We start from the raw sequence: 12548 nt of genomic DNA, 5'->3' as shown, positions 1-12548 counted from the left end.
CGTTATGGGGCGTGTGCTCTATAACCATGAAGGGATTTTTGGGATGGCTTATTCGGCTGGAATTTTTCATTTTAACTGTAATCACAGCTCCTCAAGGCGGAGAGGGAAAGCTTCGCGTGTTATTTGTACTGACTGTTTAATTCAAGAAGCATTTTAGATACAAATTAAAACTTGGTCGAAGATCGAAATTCATTTTCATAATTGAGACAGACACACACATGTATATGTCAAGAAAGAAAGAATTACATTTGTGTCTGTGTGACTTTTTTTTTTATAGTAAGTTAGTGAATATGTAAGCAGGGGGGAGAGAGAGATTGCTTAATTTTCGCGCCAGCTGTGCAGAGGGCATGGCAAAAGTTTTGCAAGTAGTCAGCATAATTTATCTTAGCAGTTCAGGATTTTGTTTTTCGCCGTCGGTCGAGATTCCAAAAAATTCTTCCTCAGATTATTGTAACTTTAACTTAGTTCGTATACTGACGTACGTTACATTTCCTATGATTATTAAAGATTGGGCGAGATGCAAAATTGTTCGTTAAATTGTTGTAACTTTAACTTAAGTCGTATGCTGACGTACGTTGCATTTCCTTAAATGAGCGAGATGCTTCTATGTCACATAAAAACTGGGAAACAATAGAGGGACAAATATTCAGAAGAAAAATCTGGCTTGACATCGATATTACGGATTCCGAAAACTTGTCCTGATGCTGATATGAGTTGTCAACGCGCTTTGAATGCCTTTGATAATCGTGCGAGAAAGCTGTCATTGACTTACGATCGCATTTTTCTTCTTGAATGAAGCGCGGGGCACGTGTCTAGTGGAAGCCTTTTCATTCGAGTTTCCAAACTTTCCCCATGCAAAGACTCTTCACGTATCGAAGCCAAACTTTTATAAAATGCGTTTTTTAATCCTTCTCCCTTCAGGTTCTATAATGAGTCATAAATTTTTACCCTGGATGAAGGCTCAACTTCGTCTCAACTCAGTCAAAAAGTTTGCCCATTGTAAATACTTTCTTTCGCACCAGGTCCTTAAGTGGAACGCAAGTGGTACTTGTGATCTAATGGAGGGTAGGTACTCTGCTTCCCGTATAATACATTTCACGTAATTGCGTTATGGTAGCTTGGAGAACCTCTCCAAGATAACAAACCACATAGTAACGAATATACCACGAACACACACACACACACACACACACACACACACATATATATATATATATATATATATATATAATATATATATATATATATATATATACATTATATATATATATATATATATATATATATATATATATATATATATATATATATATATATATGTATGTATATATATATATATACCCAATTATATATGCATACATAAACGTAGACAAATAGATACATACATGTATACTTGTAAATGAACACGGAGTCAGACAGCAACAAAGTCTCTAATCGACCGTCGAGAGGGAGAGTAATGAAAGGAAAGTGGGATATTTTTTGGCCTTGCAATGCGTTTAACTCTTCTGACAGAGGAGAGGGTCTGCAGCAGCTTACAGGGAACAGCAGTAAAGAATCGAAGTTCGTCTGTTTACATTCTATCGCGAAGCGCAATTTTGTATAACAAGTACCATCGTTGATACCATCCGTTTGCCTTTGATACTCCTCTTTCCAGTTTTGAAACTGCGTTTTGTACGCTAAGTGAGAGAGAGAGAGAGAGAGAGAGTTTGCCTTTGACACCTAGTTCCAGTTTTGAAACTGAATTTTATACTTTTAAGAGAGAGAGAGAGAGTTTACCTTTAAAACTCCTATTTCCAGTTTTGAAATTGCACTTTATACGCAGAGAGAGAGAGATTTCCAGTTTTGTAATTGCATTTTATACGCTGAGAGCGAGAGAGAGAGGTTTGCCTTTGACACTCCAGTTTCCAGTTTTCAAATTGCATTTTATACGCCGAGAGGGAGAGAAAGTATTTTTCTTTATCCGATACATTGCTATCCGTTCTGATAATGTTCGTTTTCTATTTGTTTTTTGTAAAAATTCATTGGACCATATTTCCTTACCTCTATATAGTAGTTTCTAATGTTTCATGGAACACTAAACAAAAAAAAAATATAACTAAAAAAAAAATTCTGTGATCTAATGTTTGTATGAATATAGCTTGAGCAGCCAGATAGGAAAATTCAGTAAAGTTTGCCAAACACATTCATGGAATATACCAAACAAATGGGTCGTGGTAGCTCGGTTGGTTTAACTCGGACTCCACCATGGCGCTCCCAAGTTCAGTTCAATAGCAAGACTTGATAGATTTCAATGACCAGACGCGATTTGACCGTCCCTGTGGGTTCAGGAAACCCTATAAGACTATCATCCGAGTCCTCTTCAGCGTGGCTGCAGAGGCTTAGATGCTTCTGGTCTTATGGGTATAGTTCGGTCTTTAAGGCCTGAGCCAGTGCATTGGCCTGCCCCCCTTACTTCAGTCGCTCACGAGTGACTGGTAACCAAAAGCGAGTGGATCGTAGAATTAAGCTTCAGTTCGGAAATCTAGCCGTGAATACAAAATAAAAATGGTTTATGAAAAGAAATATTGTGAGAAATAACTGTTCGTGGTGTGGCGAAAGGAGTGGAGTGTTTGGAAAAGACCAGAAGCCATTAGAAGGGAATATTATATTACTAGATAGTTGGAGGTTGTGGTATTCGAAGGATATCTATAGTTATTGTCAAAGAAACAGAGGATGGATAATTTTATTTAGGAGAGTAAATGGATGGTCTGCTAAAACCTTCACGAGTATTATATATTAGACAGAATTTTAATCCTTTTTTAAAAATGAAAATGCCCTCCTGAGTTCAGAAACTACATATATATATATGAACATTATCTTTCACCTCAGCTCAGTATACATAAGCTTACCATTCATTATATTCACATGGCTAAATCTGGACATGCAGGGGAAAGAAGGCCCCAAATGGGGTTAGTGCCGTCAGTGTACCTCATGAGGTGCACTGTTGGCATTACTGAAGGTTCTTTGCCGCGTTCCGTCACCCCCTTATTTCAACCCCTTTCAATTCTGCTACTGTACCTCCGTTCACATTCTCTTTCTTCCATCGTACTTTCCACATATAAAAGTCGTTCCATAGTACAACTGCGAGGTTATTCTCATGTTACGCCTTTCGAGCCCTTTCACTGTCAGTTTGCTCCTCAGCGCTGAATGACCTCATAGATCCCAGCTCTTGGCTTTTGGCCTAAATTCTATAAACTATTCTATAAGTAAGAAGAGTGAAGATATAAGAATCACGTTGTAGACAAGGGGATAAGTTAAGTATATCTTAGTTTTACCAGACCACTGAGCTGATTAACAGCTCTCCTAGGGCTGGCCCGAAGGATTAGACATTTTTACGTGGCTAGGAACCAATTGGTTATCTAGCAACGGGACCTACAGCTTATTGTGGGATCCGAACCACATTATATCGCGAAATGAATTTCTATCACCAGAAATAAATTCCTCTGGTTCCACGTTGGCCGGGCTGAGAATCGAACTTCGGACCACCGGATTGGTAGTCGAGAGCGAAATCCACTCGTCCAACGAGGAACTAGACAAGGGGATGCCGAGTTAGCCTCGCATTGAGAATTATATGGGATTCTTTGGTTGAGAAAGCGAGACAAATTGCATGAATGCAGATTTAGGCAAATTTAGAATCTACACAGTTGTGAGGCGCAGCGTCCTCTGTTCACCAGAATTTAATCACTTTTAACCTTCAAAAGTGACCCCTGATCCAGGATCCTTAAAGGTTACAAAAGTTACAACGGGCACTCCCAGGAGATTTGATGTCAAACATTTGCATAATATTCACCCTTAGATCATTTTAATTAAGGAACCTATCTAATCCAGCTTCCATTTGAAACCGGGATAAGTCTTGTATCATTGCAGGATTAATCTCAGAATATGTACCATGTTCTAATGCACTGAGCTGAACCCTAATTAAATGAGCTATTAATTCCTCTTTGTCATGAATGTTTCTCTCAGGATCCCACTATTTCAGGGACACCTTTATCCTTTGAACAACTACTGCTTTTTACAGTCGTGCTTTTATACGATCTATCTGGTCCAATTGGAATTCGACTGAAGAAATTCTAGAACTGATTTCCAGTTGCTGACAATCCTTAGAAATTGTTTTGGAAAACGTGAAATACAGTCTATCGCTTGATTCCTCATTTGCTTATATTGTAAACAGGTTTTCTCTTTTTCAAGTAAAAGAGTTAGGAACTGTACATTATCTGAACCCTTATTCGTATTCTTCCCTGCCAAATGGCCAGTGCCGCTCAGTTGTGGTAAAATGAGTAAATCCTTAAATGCAGTCTATGCCATTTATGTATTTGTATATAGGAATGCAGCTTATGACATTATTTTCCACAAAATTCAGCCGTTGGACTGAATACCTGTCTCTTACTCTGACGTATTTTATGCAAATTTTACCTTGCAAGAAGTTATGCTGTGATTAGTGAAGATGTACTTGAAACCCCTTCTACTGATCAAAATAAGATCATTCAGGGTTAGTGATTAGACACTGAATGTCTCAATTGTGTCTATGAGTTGAGTTCATCAGGAAAATATCTATGTTACACACAGGTGAGCACAATTGTACATCTTTACTGTCTAATCATGTGCGCTAATTTTGCTAACTTTTCTCTTCCAAGAAACACGGTAGTGGAGTTTATGTATTCATTATCAACTAAGTAGGGAAAGAAATTTGTGTTAACCTGTGCTAACCCTTTTTTATAGCATCAGAGTTATTTTTAAATTTCATCATTCTTTCAACTGCAACTATTCCCCATATGCCACACATTTAACTTTTGGAATTTTTAACAACAAATAGTTTGTGCCAAGTCCCTTGGCCATTGACTAAGTTCATCCATTGACTTAAATATTCTTCCACGGTACAGTGAGAGCCATCTGAAAGCTGCAGCTGAACACGCCTCTTTATCCTTTACAACAATAGTAACCTTTTTAAATCCTCATTATACAATTCATTTTAAAGAAACTATGATCTTTAACTTGCATTCAGATTCAGCACGCGGTCCATTACCATAAAGCACACTTGGCTTTAAAATCTCTTCACGCATTCTGACTGTTGCTTGCACAGGCCCTCTCCTTCTCTTGGAAACCTTTCAGAGCTCGTGTTTTACCCACTTTCTAGGCTCGTTGTTATCGTATTATCCCATCAACCATAATATAAATAATAACTTTTATACCATCCCAACCAATATTCATTGCTTGATTTGCCTTTTTAAAACTACTAAGGCTAGAGGGCTGCAAATTGATATGTTGATCGCCCACCTTCCAATCATCAAACATACCAAATTGCAGCTCTCTAGCCTGAGTAGTTTATATTTTATTGAAGGTCAAAGTTAGCCATAATCGTGCGTCTGGCAACGATATAGGCCAGGACACCACCGAGCCGTGGTTGAAGTTTTTCATGAGCCGCGGTTCATACAGCATTATACCGAGACCATCTAAACAGATTTGTTTTCGGGCGCCTTGATTTTACGATGCACAGAAAACTCAATTGCGCTTAAGTTTTACTTACTTTCCATTACGACCACTTTAGTTTCTTTTTAATTCTCCGCAGTATTTGTGTCATGACCATTATTATTTGCATACAGACCTTACACACTTGAATTCCTGCAGAGGAAAGTGCAGCTCTTCCAGCTATGCATCCAGGAAACGCAAGTACGAGCTCCTGGATGCGGAGACTATCTCTGTTAAAGTTGTTAGAATTCTTCATCCTCGGGCGAGGAGGATTCAAATGAAGCTGTATCTGACTCTGTCTGACCTGAATGGACAAAAAGCGTTCATAAGAAAAGTGCATCTTACACAATTATTCATTGCAGCTCATTGTGTCATTGTTGTCATTTTGAATTTGGATGACTACTTAGAAAGTTCAAAATGAAACGACAGAATGCCCAGCACTTTCGTGCATTTTTTAATACACGAAAGTACTTGGCATTGGGTCATTTCATTTTGAACTTTCCCAGTGGCTTCAGGTAATAAATAAAAGCACGTGCTTACTTTTGTGATTTCTTAGTACTGGATAACTACATTTTGCTTATGATAATTTTATGACGAACATATTGTCAAGGTTTTTGTTATCCACCATGAATTTCAGAGGTCATGGCGTAGTGTTTTTCGTAAACAACTTTTAAACCGACCTACGGATTTCCATGCCACTAAAACACTGAGTGTTTCAAACTTCGTCCTAATTTTCGGAAGTGCTGTACATTGGTACACGTTCATCATTAACTTTTTTACTTAAGAAAATGCGGTTAAAGCTGCGCTTACCCACCCAACCGTCCGCAAAAAGTGGTGACTTGCACCAGTGACATTGGTATAGCATTTCCTCCACTATACCTTTTCAAACGGTCTTTTGACTCATGGTTAAGTGTTGTTTTACCTATCCTGTCCCTACGAAATTTTTGAAATGAAATCAATATATTATATGGTGATATATATATTATATATATATATATATATATATATATATATATATATATGATATATATATATATATATATATATTATATATATATATATATATATATATATATATATATATATATATATATATATATATATATATATATATATATATATATATATATATATATATATATATATATATATATATATATATATATATATATATTAATAATTAGGTAAGGGCGATGGCTCCGTGTCAGATACATCATAAAGCACCACTTATTCGAAACGGTCTGAGGAAAGGCAAAAAGTTGGTCTTTTATCTAAGAGTGAACGGCTTAATTAAGAACATCTCTCAATTCAGTGCACTACCATAAATTATTATGACAATATTAGAAACACTCACTGTTTTATTAGCATGGAAATCCATACGTCGGTTTAAAAGCTGTTTACGAGAAACACTATTTCATGGCATCTGGTACAGAGTAATGCTCCTACAAGAATTCTATCCAAAAGTAGCAGACTCATGACACTTCAGAGGCTGATTGTAAATAACAGTTCGTAAGAATAATATTAAACTTGCTGGTTACTCATATTTTTCTAAATATCGTTGAACAGCACGGGAGAAAAAAAAACCGTACAAAACTTGTTCCTTTAAACGGAGAGTAGGGGACGTTAAGCATCTCAAGTATCATGTTAATCATGATCTTTGCATTTCCACAAAAGATACCTAAGTTAGACTCCTTATCTTATTTTGGGATCCTGACAGAGCATTGCGTCAGGAACATTAATAATGTAATTTAATTTTCTTAGTTCACAGAGGCTGAGAATCTTCTCGCAGTTCATAAGCATATAGTAGTACGTATTCACGCGCGTTAAAATTTAACTCAAAGTAACAGACATTGTTTTACTTCCAAGGGATGATATCGAATTCTTTGGGAATTCACAGGAATGAAAAGCACCCTCCAATATGTTCAGTGTTGCAAAACGGAACCGATGTAAAACCTTTTACGTTGCTTCCATTCTAAGGACAAGTATTTATTTTGTACCTGTATTAGTCAGTTGTGTGGGTGAATTTCTGTATGTATGAAAATGAGTAGATAAGAAATTTGTTTATTTACGTAAAATGTTATCAACAATTTCCACATTATAGGACACAAAATACATACGCAAATATATGAAGAAATAGTCCTGTATGTGAAACTATATACTAAAATATATTGTATGTGGAACGGCTATGTGTCATTTTTCTGTTTGACAAATACTCATTAAAATTTTGATATTGACCAAGATAGTCTTTACACAGATTATGAGGACTATACCATTATCAACTCAGTGCATGTACCGGAAAAGTGTATATTGTTCATATGCATCCATTATCATCAGTGTCTTCGGAATAACGGCAGAAACACCGCTGCTGTAATTAGGCTATAAAAAATCTCCGATAATTAAACTTCACCGCTGTAACAGCCACTCCGTCTTCTGAAAGAAATGAGGCAAGAATTCGGTTTTTCTCTTTTATATAATATATATATTATATATATATATATATATATATATATATATATATATATATATCATCTCTTCTATCTCTCTCTCTATATATATATATATATATATATATATATATATATACATATATTCATATATATTTATTATATGATATGATATATATATATAATATATATATATAGTATATATACATATTAAGCCATTTTCCCACGCAGAGGTTACCTTTAGGAAAAGACCAATGCACCATTGCATATAATACCATACTTTAACTGCGGGATCACACACACACGTGGATTATATATATATATATATATATATATATATATATATATATATATATATATATAATATATATATATATAATATATAATATATTATATATATATAATATATATATATATATGATATATATATATATTTAATATTTATATTATTATAATAAAATTATAAATATATCTTATATATAAATATTATATAGTATATTATATATATATTTATATATATATATATATATATATTATATATATATAATATTTATATATATATATATAGGTTGTTATCATTATATAATAATATATATATATATATATATATAATATATATATATATATATAATATATATATAGGGTCATTGCCCTTTCAGTAAGTTGGTGCTTAAGTTCCAATTTCTTTTATAACTGAAGTCCTAAGTTCGATTCTGATATGAGTCAGAAATATATATATGATTGATATACCTAATATATATATATATATATATATAATATATATATATAATATATATATATAATATATATATATATATATATATATATATATATATATATATATATATATATATAATATATTATATATTTATATATAGCGGTACTGATTACCGATATATTCTTACTTTCTTGATGGTATATGTTCAGGTATTAACATAAACGCATATATTACTATCCATTTGCTTTATAAAGTAATAAAATAATATTAGTAATAAAAGTATTTGCTTTGTATTAAATTTAATGTTTAGTAATACATAAAGTACTACAACAGTTTTAATCATCGTATAAGTTTTGCGTATATTTTTTATTAGAGAATACAGTGGCTGCAGAGAACTGAATTTAAGCGTTGCATTCTTCCTCTGAAGAATAAATAAGAACTCTTCGATTCGATAACTAAAAAGGATCACCCTTTTTCACTTTTTTCATGCTTACTAAACAGGATCACCCTTTTTCACTTTTCTCATGCTTACATGCACAGACAAGAATTGGGAGCAGCCAAATGTGAAATCGACTGAGCTTTAATTTAACAAGAATTCCATTGCACTGTTTTGAAAATTCCGTTATACCTGTTCAGCAACAGGAATTAAGCGTGACCTATATATATATATTATATATATATTATATATATAGTATGTATATATATATATAATATATATATATATATATATATATATATATCAATCATTCGAGCTACAAATGTCCTTTAATATCTAATTCGCTCTACCTCGGAATTGATATATTTTTCATATATGTACCGAAGGGGAATTTTTAGTTGATAATAATTTCGTCCCCCCATGGGATCGAACCACCGTCCAGTGGACGGGAAAGGAAATCAGAAACTGACAGTGACGTTATCGAGTCGGCCAACAGAGAGGCTATAAGTTTATATCGATTCTGACCATTACAAATCACTGTCGATCTTGGTGTTTTCGTAAGTAGAATCAATATGAAACCCCCTCAACCATGTTAGCCAATTCGAACGTTTAACCAACGTAGCCTTGTTATGAATACTTATCACATCACCGTGATTCATATAAATCATTCGAGCTGCAAATGTCCTTTAATATCTAATTCGCTAAATGTTTGAAAAATATATCAATTCCGAGGTAGAGCGAATTAGATATTAAAGGACATTTGTAGCTCGAATGATTGATATGAATCACGGTGATGTGATAAGTATTCAATATATAGTACTTTTGGGATTATAATAATTAATATAGGGAAATTTACAAAGGAATAGAGATATTTTTATATTATATAATATATATAATGAAATTAAACTCGATCACATCACCGTGATTCATATCAATCATTCGAGCTACAAATTCCTTTAATTTAATTCTAATTCGCTCTACCTTGGAATTGATATATTTTTCAAACGTACCGAAGGGGAATTTTTAGTTGATAATAATTTCTTCCCCCCTTGGGATCGAACCACCTTCCAGTGGACAGAAAACGAAATCAGAAACGGACAGTGACGTTATAGAGTCAGCCAACAGAGAGGCTATAAGTTTATATCGATTCTGATCATTACAAATCACCGTCGATCTCTGTGTTTTCGTAATTAGAATCGATATGAAACCCCCTCAACCATGTTAGGCGATTCGAACGTTTGACCGACGTAGCCTTGTTATGAATACTTATCACATCACCGTGATTCATATAAATCATTCGAGATACAAATGTCCTTTAATATCTAATTCGCTCTACCTCAGAATTGATATATTTTTCATATATGTAATGAAGGGGAATTTTTAGTTGATAATAATTTCGTTCCCCCATGGGATCGAACCACTGTCCAGTGGACAGGAAACGAAATCAGAAAGGGACAGTGACGTTATCGAGTCGGCCAACAGAGAGGCTATAAGTTTATATCGATTCTGACTAACTAAAAATTCCTCTTCGGCACACATATACTAAAAATATATCAATTCCGAGGTTGAGCGAATTAGATATTAAAGGACATTTGTAGCTCGAATGATTTATATATATATATATAGGATATATATATATATAGATATATATATGTGTGTGTGTGTGTGTGTGTGTGTGTGTGTGTGTGCGTGTGTGTGGTGTGTGTATGTATGATGTATATGTATACAATGATCGAGGCGAAAGCCCAATATTATACCGACATCAAGGGCAGATGGAAAGGCTCACGAACAGTTAACATAGTTTATTGAGGCCGGCCGACGGCGTTTCGCAATAATCCATTGCATCCTCAAGGCTGCAGTTATGCAATTTGATTTTAATTATTAAAAGAACGTCACTAGGATCAAATTAATCTCTAAAAATACATTTTTAATCTAAGATTAACTAAAAATTATTTTAGAAAAAAAATTATATATATGTATTCCAGTTATAATAACTATATTTATATATATATATTTATTTTATTAATAATATTACATATATAAATATACATATATATATTTATTTTCCTCATTTATAATCACTCAAAACTCATATAATAATATAATAATTTCACATATTTGTTTATTGTTGTTTTATTTGGTGACGATCTTTTTATTATTAAAAGCAAATTTTTGTCATTGCACCTTGAAGATGCAATGGATTAATGCAAAAAGCTTTCGGTCATTATAAACTATGTTAATTTGTCGTGAGAGATAAATATATATATATATATATATATATATATATATATATATATATATATATATATAAACATTAGGCTTAAAGGAACAATAACATTTGGTCATAAGCATTGCTTAGTTGTGCATTTTCAAGATTAAGTGATGACTTGCACGAGTAAGCCTATTCACAAGAACCGGTTTTGTTCTGACCATGAATCCGTTGCTGCCAGCACGTTGCCGTTTATTACTTTTATTCAAATGAACCGTTCCCATGACTCGTCAGGCTGACGTCAGCCATCGTCCGGTAGTCAGTGTATACGTCTGGGATTTTTTTTTTTTATCGTCGAGAATTTGGGACCAGCTTGATCGATTGCTCGTTGGCCCGGTGGTGGGTTGCTGGTGACTCATGCAACAACGGCCCTTCACTTACCCGTCCATTTTGCAACCTGCAAATTGACGCCTTTTCTCATATAGCTGACACATTCAGGTCGTTATATCATCAAGTACAAAAGGTGGGCTTGGGGTTTAGTTTAGAGTAATAAATATGACAAGAGAACTGCAGTGGTCAATATGATTTTTAGTGGGTCATTGGGAAGTAACTGAATAACGTAGATTAGTGTGGCCTAATGCAGTAAATCTATGTCATATTCTGATATATGCATTTAAACAGAAATGCAGCGCTCGCATTGCATGCTCCCAGTCTTCTAGTTAATTATTAGGCTATTAACTTGATATTTGGGCGAATGTAATAAATGAAGTAAAATTATTCATACTCAAGGGAACACTCCAGCTGAATTGCTGCAAAATGCCCTGAATCTTCTCTTGCATTACTTATCTTTGTAAAAGTAACAAAGCAGCGATCATCGACTTTCCATTGCCATACAAAAGCTAAACTTAAGTTCTGGTTTTGAACATCAGTTAACTTTTACAATTACAAATCAAAATAGATTCACTGTTAAACCAGTCCTTATTAATTATTCGCTCCTCCTCAGTTATGCTCTCTGGAAGTGAAGTTGAATAAGTTCTTATTACTTGTCCCCTCCTCCTCAGATACAGTTTCTAGAACTGAAGTTTAAACCTGTCCTCATTAATCGTCCCTCTCCTCATTTATGATTTCTGGAACTGAAGTTAAACGTTAATTCTCTCTGGAAAGTTGAGGTTGAAATTAAGTCTTTATTAACTTGTCCCCTCTCCTCATTTATGGTTTCTGGAACTGAAGTTAACC

General features: G+C 34.0%; 1 protein-coding gene across 5 annotated transcripts in view; it reads left to right on the top strand.

The window, feature by feature from the left end:
- LOC135221949 (uncharacterized) overlaps positions 1–12548 on the top strand; it is a 677814-nt gene that overhangs the window by 335838 nt on the left and 329428 nt on the right. The gene's annotated exons all lie outside the window — the stretch shown is intronic.

Source organism: Macrobrachium nipponense, chromosome 3 (assembly GCF_015104395.2).
Source record: "Macrobrachium nipponense isolate FS-2020 chromosome 3, ASM1510439v2, whole genome shotgun sequence".
In the NCBI taxonomy this organism is placed as follows: Eukaryota; Metazoa; Arthropoda; class Malacostraca; order Decapoda; family Palaemonidae; genus Macrobrachium; species Macrobrachium nipponense.
Note: the sequence above shows the minus strand (reverse complement) of the source record. Positions and strands in the feature narration are given on the sequence as shown.